We start from the raw sequence: 16,133 nt of genomic DNA, 5'->3' as shown, positions 1-16,133 counted from the left end.
ATAGAGAAATAACTGAAGGAGCTGAAGGGGATTGCAACCCCATAAGAACAACAATACCAACAACCAACCAGACCTTCCAGAGCTCCCAAAGACTAAACCACCAACCAAAGAATACACATTTATACAGGCAGTATGCATAGAAACGCATAAACTTATATGCACATATTCACACACACACACACACACACACACACACACACATTCATATACACACACATTCATATACACATATTTTGACCAGGCCCAACCACCTGTTTCATCAACTTGCACACTTAGACACACATACACGCACACTTGTACTTATATATGCAGAGAGAGAGAGAGAGAGAGAGAGAGAGAGAGAGAGAGAGAGAGACTCAGTCTTGTTTATGAAATAAAAAAGGGGGAGATGTGGAGAGCTTTTGGAGCTGCTTGGCAGAAATGTCAGGCCAAAGACAAGGAACTGGGCTTCAGGCAGGAATCTGACATTAGGCTAGAACAAAGAAGTAATTTCAGGCACGGATCTAAATCTTAAGCTAAAATAATGAAGTAGGCTTCAGACATGAAAATGACTTTGGGCTAGGACAGGGAAGTAGGCTCAGATATTTTGGTCATCCTGATAAGCCCTTAGAAATAGTGATCATGGGTGTGATCACGGAACTTTGTTTATTGCCTTGTTTGTTCTTTGACTATTTGTGTTTATTGTCTTCTTGTTCCTTGACTATTTGCATCTATTGTATTGCTAGTTCCTCAACCTAGAACTGACCTTAATATTTGCGTGTAATTAAAATGGTATGAAAGCAGATGGGGAAAAAAATTAAAAATAAAAAAATTTAAAAATTAAAAAAAATCTGAATTAGCAGAACTTGATCTTTACCTATGAAGTACCAGCAGTTATAAACACATTAAAAACATATTACTTATTTATTTCTTATTTGAAAGAATAAAAGTAAAAGTCAAAAAATGACTTAATTACTTTCAATGTATACATATTCAATTGACTACTTTAAGAAATAAGGCAATATGTATTTTACATGTTCTTTTCCAAGAAAAATACCTCATTTCTAGAGATTATCCATTAATTGACATATGCTTTGCATTTAAAGAAATTGAATTTAAAATTTTATGGAGTTAAACTTCATGAAAGTTTAGAAAAGTAGCTAGGTATCGTGGTTCATACCCAAACTCACATACTGGGCAAGTTTTAGGCCACCAGAGTTGATATTCAGCTTAGTCTGAGTTATATAGAAATAATGTCTCAAATTGAAATAAAATAGTTCAACATAGAGTTTTTGACATGTTTCCTTTCAAATTTTAATACCTTTTTTTTTGTTCAATACCTTTATTTAGTTGTTAATTATGAGTCATAGAGAATTAATCTTTTGCTCCTTTCTATCTGGTGTTTAATATGTTTTGCAGAATATTGATTACACTGTGAATCAGAGATTGTGTTACTTATTGGAAAAATAAACTGTTTCCATTGTGATGTGGCTCAGCCTTAGCACATAACTTTAATCCAAGAGTTTTCTGCTTGAATATTGTAAATAGAAATAAATAAAGTCAACCAAAGGGCAACAACTAGTTGATATTAAGGAAATATAGTATTATTTATAAATTATAAATTAATATTCATAAATACGTTCATAATGTCTAGAATTGTTTTTATTTCTTCCCACTTTTTGCTTGAGTTTTATTGATTTCCTTAAAGGGTTTATTTGTATCTTCTTTAAAATCCTTTAACATATTCATAGTTGCTCTCATGAAGCCCTTGTTTTATATTTTACCTATATTGCATTTCTCAGGACCTACGACAATAGAGTTACTGCCTTTTCAGGTGTGGTTACATGCAGAGTTCTAATGACTGGTATTTAAGTTATTGGAGATATCTTTTGGTGTCATTATCTGGTCTTTTTTTTTTTTGTTGTTGGATAAGTATTTTTGTTCTTTAGTTATTTTGCTTTCTCTGGATCCTAGTAATGATGAGAGCTCTAAAATTCCTGGTAAATAGTGTGTCTGTGGATTGTCCAGTGAAAAAAAGGAATGGCTAGAGACTCTAAGAATCAGTTGCGAGAGGCAGCAGTCCTTTCTGTCCTCTCTCTTCACTGGTTTCCTCTTTCCATCTGCCTCCTATGAGTGTTTTATTCTCTCATCTAAGTGAGATTCAAGTATCTTCAGTTGGGCCTTTCTTCTTGTTTAGCTTCTTTGGGTCTATGGATTATCACATGGATATACTGTATTTTCTGGATACTATGCACATATAAGTGAGTACATGCTATGCATGTCCTTTTGAGTGTGCATTACCTCACACAGTATGATATTTTTAGTTCCATCCATTTGCCTGCAAATTGAACAATATCCTTGCTTATAACTGCTGAATAGTATTCCATTGTAAATGAATCATAATTTCTGTATCCTTTCTTTGTTTGAGAGAGAGCCAGATTGTTTCCAGTTTCTGGCTATTATAGATAAAGCAGATATACACATAGTAGAGCATGTGTGCTTATGTATGATGAATATCTTTTGGATATATGTCAAGAAGATGAATAGGTTGGTTTTCAGATAGAACTATTTACAATTTTATGAAAAACTGCCAGATTGAATACTATAGTGGCTGCACAAGTTTGCACTCCCACCAGCTTTGAAAGAAGGGCCCCCTTGCTCCACAACCTTGCCAGCATATACTGTCCTTTGAGTTAACCATTTTGTTTGGCGTGATGGAATCTTAGGGTCATTTTTATTTGCATTTCACTGCTAACTAAGCACTTTGAACATGTCTTAGCCAATTGAGATTTCTCGGGTGAGAATTCTGTTTATATCCTCACCCCATTTTTAATTGGGTTATTTAGTTTACTGGTGTCAAAATTACTCAGTTCTTCATATATTTTGGATATTAGCCTTCTTCCTATGTAGTCTTAGTGAAGCTCTTTGCCAAGTATGTAGGCTGCCATTTTGCTCTATTGACTATATCTTTTACCTTACAGAAACTTTTCAGTTTCATGAGGTCCCATTAATCAGTTGTTGATCTTAGCACCTGAGTCATTGGTTCTGTTGTCTCCAGTATCAATGGTTTCAAGGCTATTTCCCATTTTCTCTGCTATTACATTTATTGTATCTGCTTTTACATTGAGGTCTTTGATCCACTTGGACTTGAGATTTGTGCAGGGTTAAGAATATGGATCTAGCCCGGCGGTGGTGGCACACGCCTTTAGTCCCAGCACTTGGGAGGCAGAGGCAGGCGGATTTCTGAGTTCGAGGCCAGCCTGGTCTACCGAGTGAGTTCTAGGACAGCCAAGGCTATACAGAGAAACCCTGTCTAGAAAAACAAAAAACAAAAAACAAAAAACAAAAACAAAAAAAAACAAAAAAAACAAAAACAAACAAAAAGAATATGGATCTATAAGCACTCTTCTATATACAGACTTCCAGTTAGACAAGCACCATTTGTTGAAGATGCTTTAATTTTTCCATTGAATGGTTTTGTCTCTTTGTCAAAAATCAAGTTTAGGTGGGCTGTAGGTTTATTTCTGGTTCATTAATTTAGTTTTATTGAACATCTATACCAATGCCATATAATTTCTTTTTACTAGTACTATAGCTGGAGATCAGAATGGTGATACCTCCAGATGTTCTTTTATTGTTCAAGATTGTTTTAGCTATCCATGTTTCATTTGTTTGGTTGGTTTTTGTTTTTTGTTACTGTTGGGTTTTTGTTTTTGTTTTTCAACAAATGAAGATGAGAATTGCTCTTGTAAATTCTCTAAAGAATTGTATTGGAATTTCAAATTTATATTGAAATTGCATTGAGTCTCTAGATTAGTTTTGGTAAGATGGCCATTTTCACTATCTTAATCCTAGAGATGAGTGAATATAGAAAATCCTTCTCTCTTCAAATGTCTTCTTCAATATACATTTTTCAAAAATTTGAAGTTCTTGTTTGTTTCACATGCTTGCTTAACATTAAACTAAGGTATTTAATATTACTTGTGACTATTGTAAAGGGTGTTATTCCCTAATTATTGTCTAAGTCTGTTTATCATTAGTACAAAGGGGCATTACTAATTTTTTTTTTTAGTTAATTTTGTATCCAATCACTTTTCCTGAAGATATTTGTCATCTGTAGGAGTTCTCTGGTAAAATTTTGGGTGTCCCTATGTATACTTATCATATCATCTGCAAATAATGATACCTTGGCTTCTTCTTTGCCAATTTGTATCCCCTTGATCTCCTCTTCTTTTCTAATTGTTCTAGATAGAACTTCAATTACTGTATTTAATAGATAGGGACTGAGTGGGCATCCTTGTATTTTCTCTGATTTTAGTTGAATGGCTTTATGTTTTTTTTTTTTTAACTTAATTTTATATTGTGGTTGGCTCACTGTATATTGTTTCTAATTTTTAGGTCCTTTTATACATGTATGTTCCTTTTATACATGATCTCTTAAGACCTTTAACATGGAGTCTTAACATGAAGGGGTTTTGAATTTTGTCAAAGACTTTTTGAACATCAAATGAGATAATCATGTGAGTTTTTAATTGCAGTTTTTTTTGTATGGTAGATTATGTTGATGGATTTTCTTGTATTGAATATCCCTGCATTTCTGTGATAAAGCCTACTTAATAATGGGAGATGATTTTTTTATGTGTTCTTGAATTCAGTTAGGCATGTGTTTTATTCATTATTTTTGCATAGATGTTCATAAGAGAAATTGGTCTGAAATTCTCATTCATTTTTTAGTCTTTGGTTTAGGTATCAGGGGGGACTGTGGTCTCATTGAATGAGTTTAGCAGTCTTCCATTTGTTTCTTTTTTGTGGAATAGCTAGAGAAATATTGGTATTGTCTCATTTTTGAAAGTCTGGTAGCAGTCTGCATTAAAACCATCTGTCCATAAGCTTGTTTGTTTGTTTGGGAGACTTTTAATGACTGCTTCTATTTACTTAGGGGTTATAAGATTGTTTAGATAGTTTATCTGATCTAGACTGTATAAGAAGATTGTAGAAGAAGGTATATTCTATTGTGTTTGGGTAAAAGATTCTGTAGATTTTTGCTATATCCATTGTTTCAAAATATCTGTTAGTTTCAATATTTCTCTGTTTAGTTTCTATTTTGGTGACTTGTTCATTGGCAAGAATGTGTGTTTATGTTCCCTACTAATAATGTTTCAGAATTGAGATGTCGTCTTAGTGGATTATTCCTTTGATGAGTATGAAGTTTCCTTCTCCAACTCTTCTGAATTTTTTGTTGAAAGTCTATTTTATTAGATATTATAATGGCTACTCTAGCTTCTTTTGGAAGGTACATTTGCTCGAAAAACTTTTTCTAGCCCTTTAAGTATCCATCTTTATTGCTGAGGTGTGATTTTTCTATGCAGCAAAATGATAGATCCATGCTATTACCCTGTGTCTTTTATTAATTAATTAAGTCCATTGATGTTGAGATATATTAATGGCCAATGATTTTTAGTTCATCTTATTTTGATGTTGGTGGTATTAGTGTGCGGGGAATACTGCTTCTCTTCGTTTGTTGTGAGATGACTAATTTCTTGAATTTTCATGGATGTACTTAGCCTCCATGTATTAGAGTTTTTCTTCTAGTATCCTCTGTAGGGATGGATTAGTAGAAAAATGTTGTTTAAATTTGATTTAGTCATGTAATACCTGGGTTCCTCCATCTATTATGACTGAAAGTTTGCTATGTGTAGTAATCTCACCAGCTATCTGTGGTCTCTTAAGGTCTGCAAGACATCTGGCCAGAACCTTCTGGAATTTAGAATCTCTGTTGAGAAGTCTGGTGTAATTCTGATAGGTCTACCTGTATGTGTTACTTGGCCTTTTCCTGTTGCAGTTTTACTATTCTTTCTTTGTTCTGTACACTTGGTTTTTGATCATTATATGGTGGCAAAATTTTCTCATTCTGGTCTAATCTATTTGGTGTTCTGTAAGATTCTTTTATATTTATACACATATTATTTTAAAAAAAATTTTAAAATTGGATATTTTCTTTATTTACATTTCAAATGTTATTCCGTTTCCGGCATATCTTGAGAATTCTAGAATACTCATCTCTTTTTTTAGGGTAGGGAAGTTTTCTTCAATGGTTCTATTAAAGATATTTTGCTGGCCTTTGAGATTTAAAAAAATTCTATTTTTATTCTTCTTATTATTAGATTTTTATAGAATTTCATCCCAATTTCCTGAATTTTGTGTTAGAAACTACTACTTTCCATTTTCTTTAATAAATGTATTTGTTTCTTCTATTATATGTTCTACTCCTGAGGTTCTTTCTTCCATATCTTTTATTCTGTTGGTGATGTTTGTCTGTAGTTACTATTCTCTTTCCTAGGTTTTCCACCTCCAGAGTTACCTCTGTTTGTGTTTCTTTATTGCTTCTATTTCCATTTTTAGGTCTTGAACAGTTTTATTCATTTCTTGCTCGTATTTGATTGTATTTCCTTGTATTTCCTTAAAAGATTTATCTTTCCTATTTGATTGTATTTTTCTGTATTTCCTTAAGGGATTTATCTTCCCTTTTAAAGATCTCTACTATCTTCATAAAATGAGATTTAGGATCATAATCATGCTCTTCCTGTGAGCTGGCATATCCATGGCTTGCTGTTGTAGGAGAACTGGGCCATCTGGATTCAGTGAAGACACAGCGTCAGAGGCTTATCAACTTACTCTTTCCCCCACCCCTCTTCTAAAATCTCAACGCCCTTAATCAGCTTGAAGAAGTTAAAGAAGAGTCAGCGCCCCTATTCCCTGAGCTTGGGGACTAATGTGGTTAATAATGGTCTGTCTTTCTAGGGACAAGTAGTGGTTTTGTTGGAACAGGGGGGATTAGCTAGGACATATTGCATAGCCATAACCTATTGGTAGAAATCTGTATAATTATTATCAAGATGAAGTTATAATTTCTTAAATGGTACAAAATTTACTTTGATCTCAAATTTAAGGTTTTCATTGGTAAGAGCCTCTTATTAATATAAAAATGAGATGAATATTGATACTCTCATGGGCATTGTGCCTGTATAACACATTTAGGAATACAATGCCTAGACCCAGCCCTTTTTTAACTTTTTTTAACTGATTTGGGATGGTTAACCTATGAGTTAAGGGACTATAGCAAATTCATATTTTTGAGTTTATTGTTAGGGTGTTTTCCATATTTTACTTAGAAATAGCTGAGAAGAGTGAACAGACAACAGTCCAGGTTACCTTACATGGATAGTTGGTTTTCAAAACATCAGAAGTCCATAGAACTGACGCTACAAATATTTATATATTAATGTTCATATTGATTAGAGACCTGTCTGCTCCTGACAGCTTCCTGTCGTGGATTCTAAGAAGAAATTGAGCATCCTTGGAGTTACTCCAGTTGTGTGGTAACAGCCACTAGGCAAGAATTGCCTCTCTCCATCTACAGACAAATTACTGTCCAGAAAAGGACACACATGCAGAATAGTCGACTGATTATATCTGCCTAGACAGAGTAATCAGTCCTTAATAATCCTGCATCACCAAGGTCTGTCAGACGATTCTGGGCCAGAAGGCTGAAGATTTGATGCTCCAACGTTCGGTAGTATAGGGGCTTTTCAGATGTTCAGAGGTCTCTATAAATTGGCTAAGTTTTAGAAGCTATGCTTTGTGCTTCCCACAATTATAGTTAACTCAGTCATTCTGGATTTGTGATGGGGTTGAAAACTTATAGCTATTTACTGTAAGAGAAAAGATTTGGGTGGATGGTCGTCAGCTGACATTCATCCTAAAGCCAGGTTCAGAACTGAATGTTTTAGTTAGGATAGATGACAGAGGTGCTGGTTAGTCAACAAAAGGATGGACGGGGTATTAGGACTATCTGTACCTCACTGGTAAAAATTGGCATAATTATGCTCTAATTGTATTTTGAGAGAAAAGTTCATTTTAACAGGAAAGGTGATGTGTAGGAGGAGCTAAGGTAGGAGGAGTACTGAGAGGAAGAAAAGGGGTAAGAAGAGGAGAAGAAGAAGGAGAGGAGAAGGTAGGTGATGAAAGAGAGAAAGAGGGGGGAGACAGGGAGGCAGATAATCATGTATCTCCACCAGTCAAAGATAGTCGTTATATCTAGGTTGGTCAGTGGGTTACACCTCTGATTGAACAATTCCAAACTTATAAAGCCTATGATTAACATTATTTTAAAAAATGTATAAATGCAAAAAGGAAAAGGGGGCATGGGATAGGGGTTTTCTAAGGGGGGGGGGGGAATGGGGAAAGGGGATGGCATCTGAAGTGTAAATAAAATATCTAATAAAAAAAATTTAAAAAAGGAGAACTGGGTTCTGATAGTGATATACTATATTGATTTGGTGATTGTACCTTTGCACTTGTCTTTATCCATCTGATTGTCTCTGATGTAGACTGTACTGGTAGCCCCTGCTAGTAGCAGGCCTCTGTAATTGTTCGTCCTGTGTGGCAGTAGGCCTTCTGGCATACAGGTTGAGTTGTAGCCAGGTGAGTAGTGTGGAGATTTGCAATCACAGGTAAAGGATTGAACTAGAAGATATACGATGTAAAGGATAGGGAAGACCTTTGGACTATTGGGCTTTCAGAGTCCAGCAGGCAGTATCTTGGGTATCACATAAAAATTTCTTGAGACATCTTGGGAAGCAGGCACAGCTTTGGGCCTAAGAATGGCATGCAGGTCTGAGATTGAAGGTAGAGGTATGAACTGGAAGGTGTAGCAGAGAAAGGATGGAATATAAAGTTAACTTTATATAGTAAGAAACTTCATCCAAATAATATTACATATAAAATAACATACACCATGTATTTCTAACTCTTTCTGAATAACTAAATGATATAAGAAAATATAGCAAAGATTTAATTTAATAATCAAGTATTTCTCAGCTGTAAATAAGGAGAGAAAAGGAACTAGAAATAATAGGTCAAATTTCTCACTGAAACTATATTAGGTAATTGCTTTAAGTAAGTTGTTTTTTGAAATTATACTTTTGAAAATTTTAAAAAATGAGGATTAAAAATCTAGAAGGAAATGTCAATAAAGAGAATATATTACAGTAAATATTTCCTTTCTGGATTCCAATGCAGTCTATTGTGACTGCAGAACTGACAATAATGTAATACGAGAACACCCACAATGAAGTTCAGATTACAATTAGTTGAATAGTCACAAAATTATATTAAGATGATTAATTATTGGTAAAATCTGAAAACATGCTAACAGAAGTAAATGACAATTATTTACAGGAATAAAAATTTTAGCAAAAACTGAAAATTCAAATTATTTAAAATATGTTTTAATGTTAATATACTGCCATCAAACCAAATGCAGCAAAGCAAGAAAGATAAGAAAGTGAAATGAATAAACATTTCAGAAATAAGAGTATATTTTGTGTCAAAGCTATTGTAGAATTTGTGGTACTAGCAATTAATGTAATTAAAGCTGTTATACCAGCAATAATCAAGCCCACTCTCCTCTTGCTTTTATTTAAAGCCTAATTCACTTCCTCCAGCACTTTCAAGCTTTTTTTCAGAGAGTCAAGGTTTTCTAATACTCAGAGAAGTAAGACAAAAGCTGGTTGATGACACCTGCAACAGACATGCCAGGTTTCAACACACTAACACAATTAGAAAGAATACAGTCAATGCAACTTACAGTAAATACTGTAGCTTTGACACAAGAAGTTAAGACAGCTACTTTTGTTAATCATCTAGCAAAAAAAAAATTATAAATTGTGTCAATGAAGATCTTTGCAATGCAACTCATCTGCTGCTTTAGAAATGGAATGAGAAGGGTGTCAAAAAGAAGCAAGGCTCCTATGGCTACTATGGGGTCACAGAGCAGAAGAAGCCAAGCTACAAAGGAATTAAAGGGGTAGGGATGTTGGGAGAATATCTTTCCAGGAGATGCCCCCAGAGCTCTTGAGCATTTGTATGTCTCATTCTACCAGCCAGGATTCATTGACATAGAAGCAACATTCCTCCCCCAGCAAAATGCAAGTCCCTCCCTGTTCAGCAGTCAGCAAATCTAGGGCCCTTTGATTTTGGAGAACAACTTCTACTAAAGAGATTATCTGGCATTGAAGGAACTCAATGCTATTTACAGAGGTGGCCATTACCTGGTCATGTTTGTCTTGAAATTTGCTAACCATATGTTATGTTTAGATGAGGGCTGCTCCAGATATTCTTGTAACACCCAGAGAGACAGCAAGGCCCAGTATAGCAAGCAGAGGGATGAAGATTTCTCTTCTCTTCTCTTCTCTTCTCTTCTCTTCTCTTCTCTTCTCTTCTCTCTCTCTCTCTCTCTCTCTCTCTCTCTCTCTCTCTCTCCTCTCTCTCTTGCTTCTTCCAATCTGCAAGATGAATTTTTCAGGTTTATAGAGGTAAAAACCTGGGAAACAATGATCACAGGGGTACAGGAGCCTTGAAAAGTGGGGTTAATGCCTTTCCACTAGAGGAGAGGGAGAGGGTTAAATACATACTGGTTTGGTGATGTTGATGTCATAGCACATGTAAGATAGGCTTTCAAGGAGGATCCAACACTGAGAAGGAGGAGGCAGGTCAAAGAGAGGAATGTCTTATGCTTTCCATGTGGGTAAGGGTCCATGGAATTCATGAGGGAAAAATGTCACTGGGAATAGCTGGTAATAGAGAAAAGCACAGAAAAAGTATTAGGAGGAGTTGGGTGGATGGTTAAGGGAAAGAGTTCAGCTGTATATATGTACTGTAGCCAAGAGAAAGTAGCTTACAGATGCTTCTGAGATTGATTTTCCTGTTGACAAATATTAACATGGGTAAAGACTTATATGGAGGTGGAGACAAGCTCATAGAGACAAGCTAATATTTATATCAGCTATGGAGTATTTGTCATAGCCATTAGGGTAGCTTTTACCCATGACTTCTGTTCACCAATGTTCATTCAATGGATGGCTGATGGAAAGTGAAAAATGGGTTTCAAGGCTGGCATGCATGGTGCCACTGTGGCTGGTGGATTCAATTCTGCAGCTCCAATATCTGAAACCTCTATATGTGAAGACCTCCTAGAGACAGTCACCTGTATTTTGGTAAGAAAATCAGAAGAAAGGCCTGGAGTAGTGGAGATAGAATCCAGGTGTATGGGGAATCTCAATTCTGGTCCAAAACCCTTCAAGTGTGTTTTTGTGATTTTGTTGTGTCTGTTGTATGTCTCCCTAGAATCTCCAGTGGTAAGTGTTGGCAAAGATAGAGAGAGGCCAGGCAGTAGCAGAATTAGTATGAAGAATACCAAAAACAGCCTTAAGAATAAAGCAGAGGGGAGATTGTGGAAGGCTCATGGACTTGGAAGAAGTTACCAGGTCATGGAAGTCCTTTTAGAGATCTTGTTCCTTTAGGTGTGGTGCTTCCTTTGCCACCTCCTCCTCTTCCTCATCTGTCCTTGATCTGCTACCTATAAGTAGGCCATCTTCTTGGTTGGTGGCATAGGGTCAAACATTTCTGGCAGGAACCTAGATAGGATTAGGCTAGTCATGTGGGAAAACACAAAAAGAACCCCTCCCAGTGGTAAGGAATTCTAAATTCCATATCAAAGATCACACCATCATTAGGATGGGGAAGTAAATTTGTTGTATGCCAATAAAGAGAGATTGAGAGTGCTTGGAGTTTTTTTAAATTTTAAATATGTTTAGTGTAGTCAAACCTATCATTAATTGTACATGGTAGGGTAGGTGGTTGTCTTTTGTTTTAGAATTAGGGCTTTTAGTGTTTGATATGTTCTTTCAACTATCCTTTGGTCCTAAGTGTTGTGTGGAGTCCCTGTATGGTAGAGTATTTCCCAATGTGTGCAGAATGTTTTGAGTTGAGAGCTAGTAAAGTCAGAGCCACTATCAGTTTTTATCTATTGAGAAATGCCCATGATGGGAAAGGTAGAGAGTATATGGTGAAGTAACATTTTTGATTTTTTACGTGTTTGGATTGTACCACATATAAAATGTGTGTATGTATCTATGGTGACAAAAACATATTTTTGTCTACCAAATTGGGGAATATGGGTGACATCAATATGCCATAAGACATTGGATCTGAGGCCTCCATGATTTGTGCCCATAGTTTGTAATGTTGGGTGGTAATAAGGGATCCACAAGAGGAGCATTTTTTTTATTATCCTTTGAAGTTGAGCAAGGGGAAATATGGAAAAGTGGGTATGAAGCCCCTTTATATTTGAGTGTGTGTGCATAAATGAGATTGATATACTTCAATGGAGACTTTGAATGTTCCTGTTAAGACACTTTGGTCAGTAAGAGCATTTCCCTCATTTATCAGGCCTGACAGGAGACTGTGAGATCTGATGTGCTGGATATAGATGGGGGAGGCTCTTTCCTGTAAGAGGGTAGAAACCTGTGTGAGTAGAGGGAACTTGAACTATGGGCTATTTTAAAAATAGTTTTAGGGGGCAGCCATTTCAACAGAAGGAGAGCAAAGATCTTTTTTGTTGTTGTTGTTGTTAAGGTAATGGTTGTCAATTTGTCCTGAAAATCCTCTTAAGCTGATATCAAAGCAGGAGTGATTTTGATTAGCCATTGAATATTGGACAGGGAAAAGGGAGTAACAAGAAAGTCAAGTTCTTTTCCTAAGGTTTGTAGGGCTATGTCCTCACATGTTTTAACCATATTAACACATGCATCTACATCATTTAGAATTTGTCATGTACCACTCATCAGGGTGTGGAGCCCTTACAGCACACTCTGTTGTTGGTATACGGCTCCTACCCATGTAAAAAAAAATTGAATATAAGAAGATGTATGGGCATCTTTTAAGGCTACACTGACAGAATTTAGAGCTTGGATTGTTTCAGGGAACAATGTTCATGGTAAGGAGTGCCTTTTATTATCTTTTAGGAAGTTAAATTGAGGTTGAAGAGTGCTTGTGGGAAGAGGAAGCCAGGGTCAAAGCTAGTTAAGTTCCCCAGAAATCTCTGGAGGGAGGCAAGAGTTAACTTTTGAGGGAAGTAAAGGGTGGGTTTGAAAGGGTATATTGAGGTGATGGAGATTTCTGTTCCTAAAAACACAATGGGCAGATTAAGTTGAATTTTATGAAGGGTGATTTTGAATCCTAGGACAGATATGAAAGGTATTAGCAGGTCCTTAGTTTTGGAGGGGGAGGGAGAAGAATCTCTCAATATTAAGATGTCATCCCTCTATTGGATGTAGGATTGGTAATGATCTTTTCAAAATCTGTTAGTTGCTGTTTTGTCTTATTGACAGTGTCTTATTGACAATAAGGCAGGCGGATTTCTGAGTTCGAGGCCAGCCTGGTCTACAGAGTGAGTTCCAGGACAGCCAGGGCTACACAGAAAAACCCTGTCTCAAAAAAAACAAACAACAACAACAACAAAAAAAAAAAAAAAAAAAAAAAAAAGGAAAAAAAAAAGAAGCAGTTAGATTGCAGAGAACTAAATAACCCTACTTAAAAATTGGGTAGAGTTAAAAATAAAATCTTAGATCAAAAACTCTGGTGACAGCAGATACTGGCAAGGATATTGAGAAAGAAGAACACTCCTCCATTGTTTGGGTGATTGCAAGCTGGTACAGCCACTTTCGAAACAGTTCTACCTGAGGACACAGCTATACCACTCCTGGGCATATACCTATGCTACTCTTAAAATAGCTTTTCTCGTGAGAGTTGGTCATTTTTTACCTCTGACTAATTCTGCCAAATTCTTTCTCTGATTACTCACTGTCATACCTTAAACTAAATATTACCTTAAATATATCTTTTTCCTTCTACAAACTCATTTTTCCTAAAAGATGTATACTGAGAGTATGTCTGCATTTAAGCTGTGTCACAAATTCCCAGGTTTTAGACATGATGAGAACAGCCATGTTACTGCATCAAAATTCTTCTAGATCTTCTTTCTTTCTGTTTAAGCTAATAATTGTACACACGATAAAACCTAAAATATTTCAATCCCATATACCTTACAATCCACTGGTACTAAGGAATACCCATTGATTCATTGATCCTACGTTATTGCAGTCCTTTAGCAATTATCATGGTTTTCCAGTTCAATGATTTGTCCTCATTTGGTTTGTTGAGCTGTCAACATGTAAGGGCCTTCAGTTTTATGTGTTGTCTATACTGCTGTCTTTCTGTGTCTTTTTCTTCTATGAGTTGTGCCTTTCATATGGAAGCTTCTTTTATTTGAATCAGATCTTTATGAATTTTGGTGAAACTCATAGTGTTTCAACTCCTGTGGAAATAAATATGTACAAAGCCTCTTCCCCAATGTTCCACATTCCCTGACTTATATTTTGATGTTAAAACATCTTGAAAGTGTACAGTATACAGATTGATCTAATTGAACAGTGTTTTCTACAAACCAGTGTTTTTCAGCAGCTCTTGTTCCTGCCTCATTGACATTCAAAAATTTTAAATTTAATAAGGCATTGTTCATTCTATTTCTTAGAGTTCTTATTCTACCATTTGTTTATTAACCATCAGTTTAAGTTGTGATTTGATCTTTCTATAACTTCTTGATCTGTTGGATTGTATACACTTCTAATATGTTTGATGTTATAATAAGCAAAAATCATTTATTTTACTAGAAGCATATCTGGGAACATTATCTGTCTTAATTTGTACAGGTATCACAATAGTCATCACTTCCAATAAATATTCAATTTAAATTTCAGCCTTTTCAGAACTCAAAGCAGAAACCCATAGAAATCCTAGGAAAAAATATGTGTCAATGGTATTGTATTCAAATTTCAGTTTCCCAAATTCTGCAAAGTAAAACACATACATTTGTCAAATTTCACTTCTTTGGATACGTCTAGCAAGTAATAGAACTTGATTATACAAAGAACAAGTAGGACATCTTTTATAAATTTCTTTGGCTTGTCAAGTAATGGTAAACTTTATTTTTGAAACTTTGCTGTTAACATGCTGTTTTTTTTTTTTTTTTTTTTTTTTAATGAAACTCTAAGGCTTCTAGCACATTTCCTATTAATAATTGGTCAATCTCGTCATTTCTTTATGACAAGGGATCAGAAAATCCTGCATGCAATTTAGTATAGATAATATATAGTGGATATATACTTTTGGTAATAGATAAGAGGATTAGAGTCTGCAATGATCCCATTCGTTGCATCAATTTATTTACAGTCCTTATGCTAGTCAACATCCACCAATTTCCAAAATTATTTTTAATGACAACCACAAAGAATTCCAAGGAATTGCAGACTGTTTTATATGTTGAGCTTCTGCCTGCTCTTGTACGTGCTTAGGTGCCTGCGATTTTTCTTTCTTCATAGGCCATTGACTTACCTTCACAGGCTTATCAGTAAACCATTTCAAAGGTAGGGTTATTGGTTTCACAATATCTCAGATTTTCTTTTTCTAATAGTGCTGCTTTGCTCTTGATTGGTGGGCTACTTGTGGCTAAGTCCAGAGTTGTGTAGTATTCTGCAGCAGGTCGTAGGCCTCTAATACCAAGTATAGATGAGCTATTCCATTCCTGACAGGAAACACATACCTTGTGCTGTTTGTTATTACAGTACAAGCTAATCCCTATAAGGAGTTTTTTGTTTATAAGATGTGTATCTCATATATCTTTTCATGATCCGCCTTCATTATTTCAGTGCCTACCCTTACCACATCTTCTACATACCCTAGAAGGCTTCAGTCTTGTAAAGGAGTCTCTAAGAATGTTTTGTCTACAATCCCTTTTCAAATGACCTCATCTTCTGTAGTCAAAACAACAGACTTTTGATATCTAGGATTTTTTTTTTTACCATTGTTAGTCTAATTACATAGTCATTAAAGTCAATATCATCAGCAGTTCTAATCCATACATCTGTGAGTGGTCATGGAGATATTAAAGGTCTAAGAAACTTATTTTAACACTCTGCATTTGTGTTTTTCAAAACTAAAGTTTCAATGAATACCTGTCTCAAATCTGAATCTGTTTTTGCCAAGCTTTTAGTGGGTGTTAATATATGTAAGAAATCACTAAAAGTCTTTCTGGGGTTTTGCATAATCTTTCTGAATAACATAAACCTATTTTCTTCTTCCTAGACCTTATCCCAGGCTCTTAAAGCTACTAAAGTATATTTTATGATAATATAGTCACCAAATTGCATCTGCTATCTTAAATCAATAAATAGACCCTCGTCTACCAATTGTTC

This window comes from Arvicanthis niloticus, chromosome 2, assembly GCF_011762505.2.
Source record: "Arvicanthis niloticus isolate mArvNil1 chromosome 2, mArvNil1.pat.X, whole genome shotgun sequence".
NCBI classification, from domain to species: Eukaryota; Metazoa; Chordata; class Mammalia; order Rodentia; family Muridae; genus Arvicanthis; species Arvicanthis niloticus.
The sequence above is the reverse complement of the archived record's forward strand: the minus strand, read 5'-3'. Positions refer to the sequence as shown.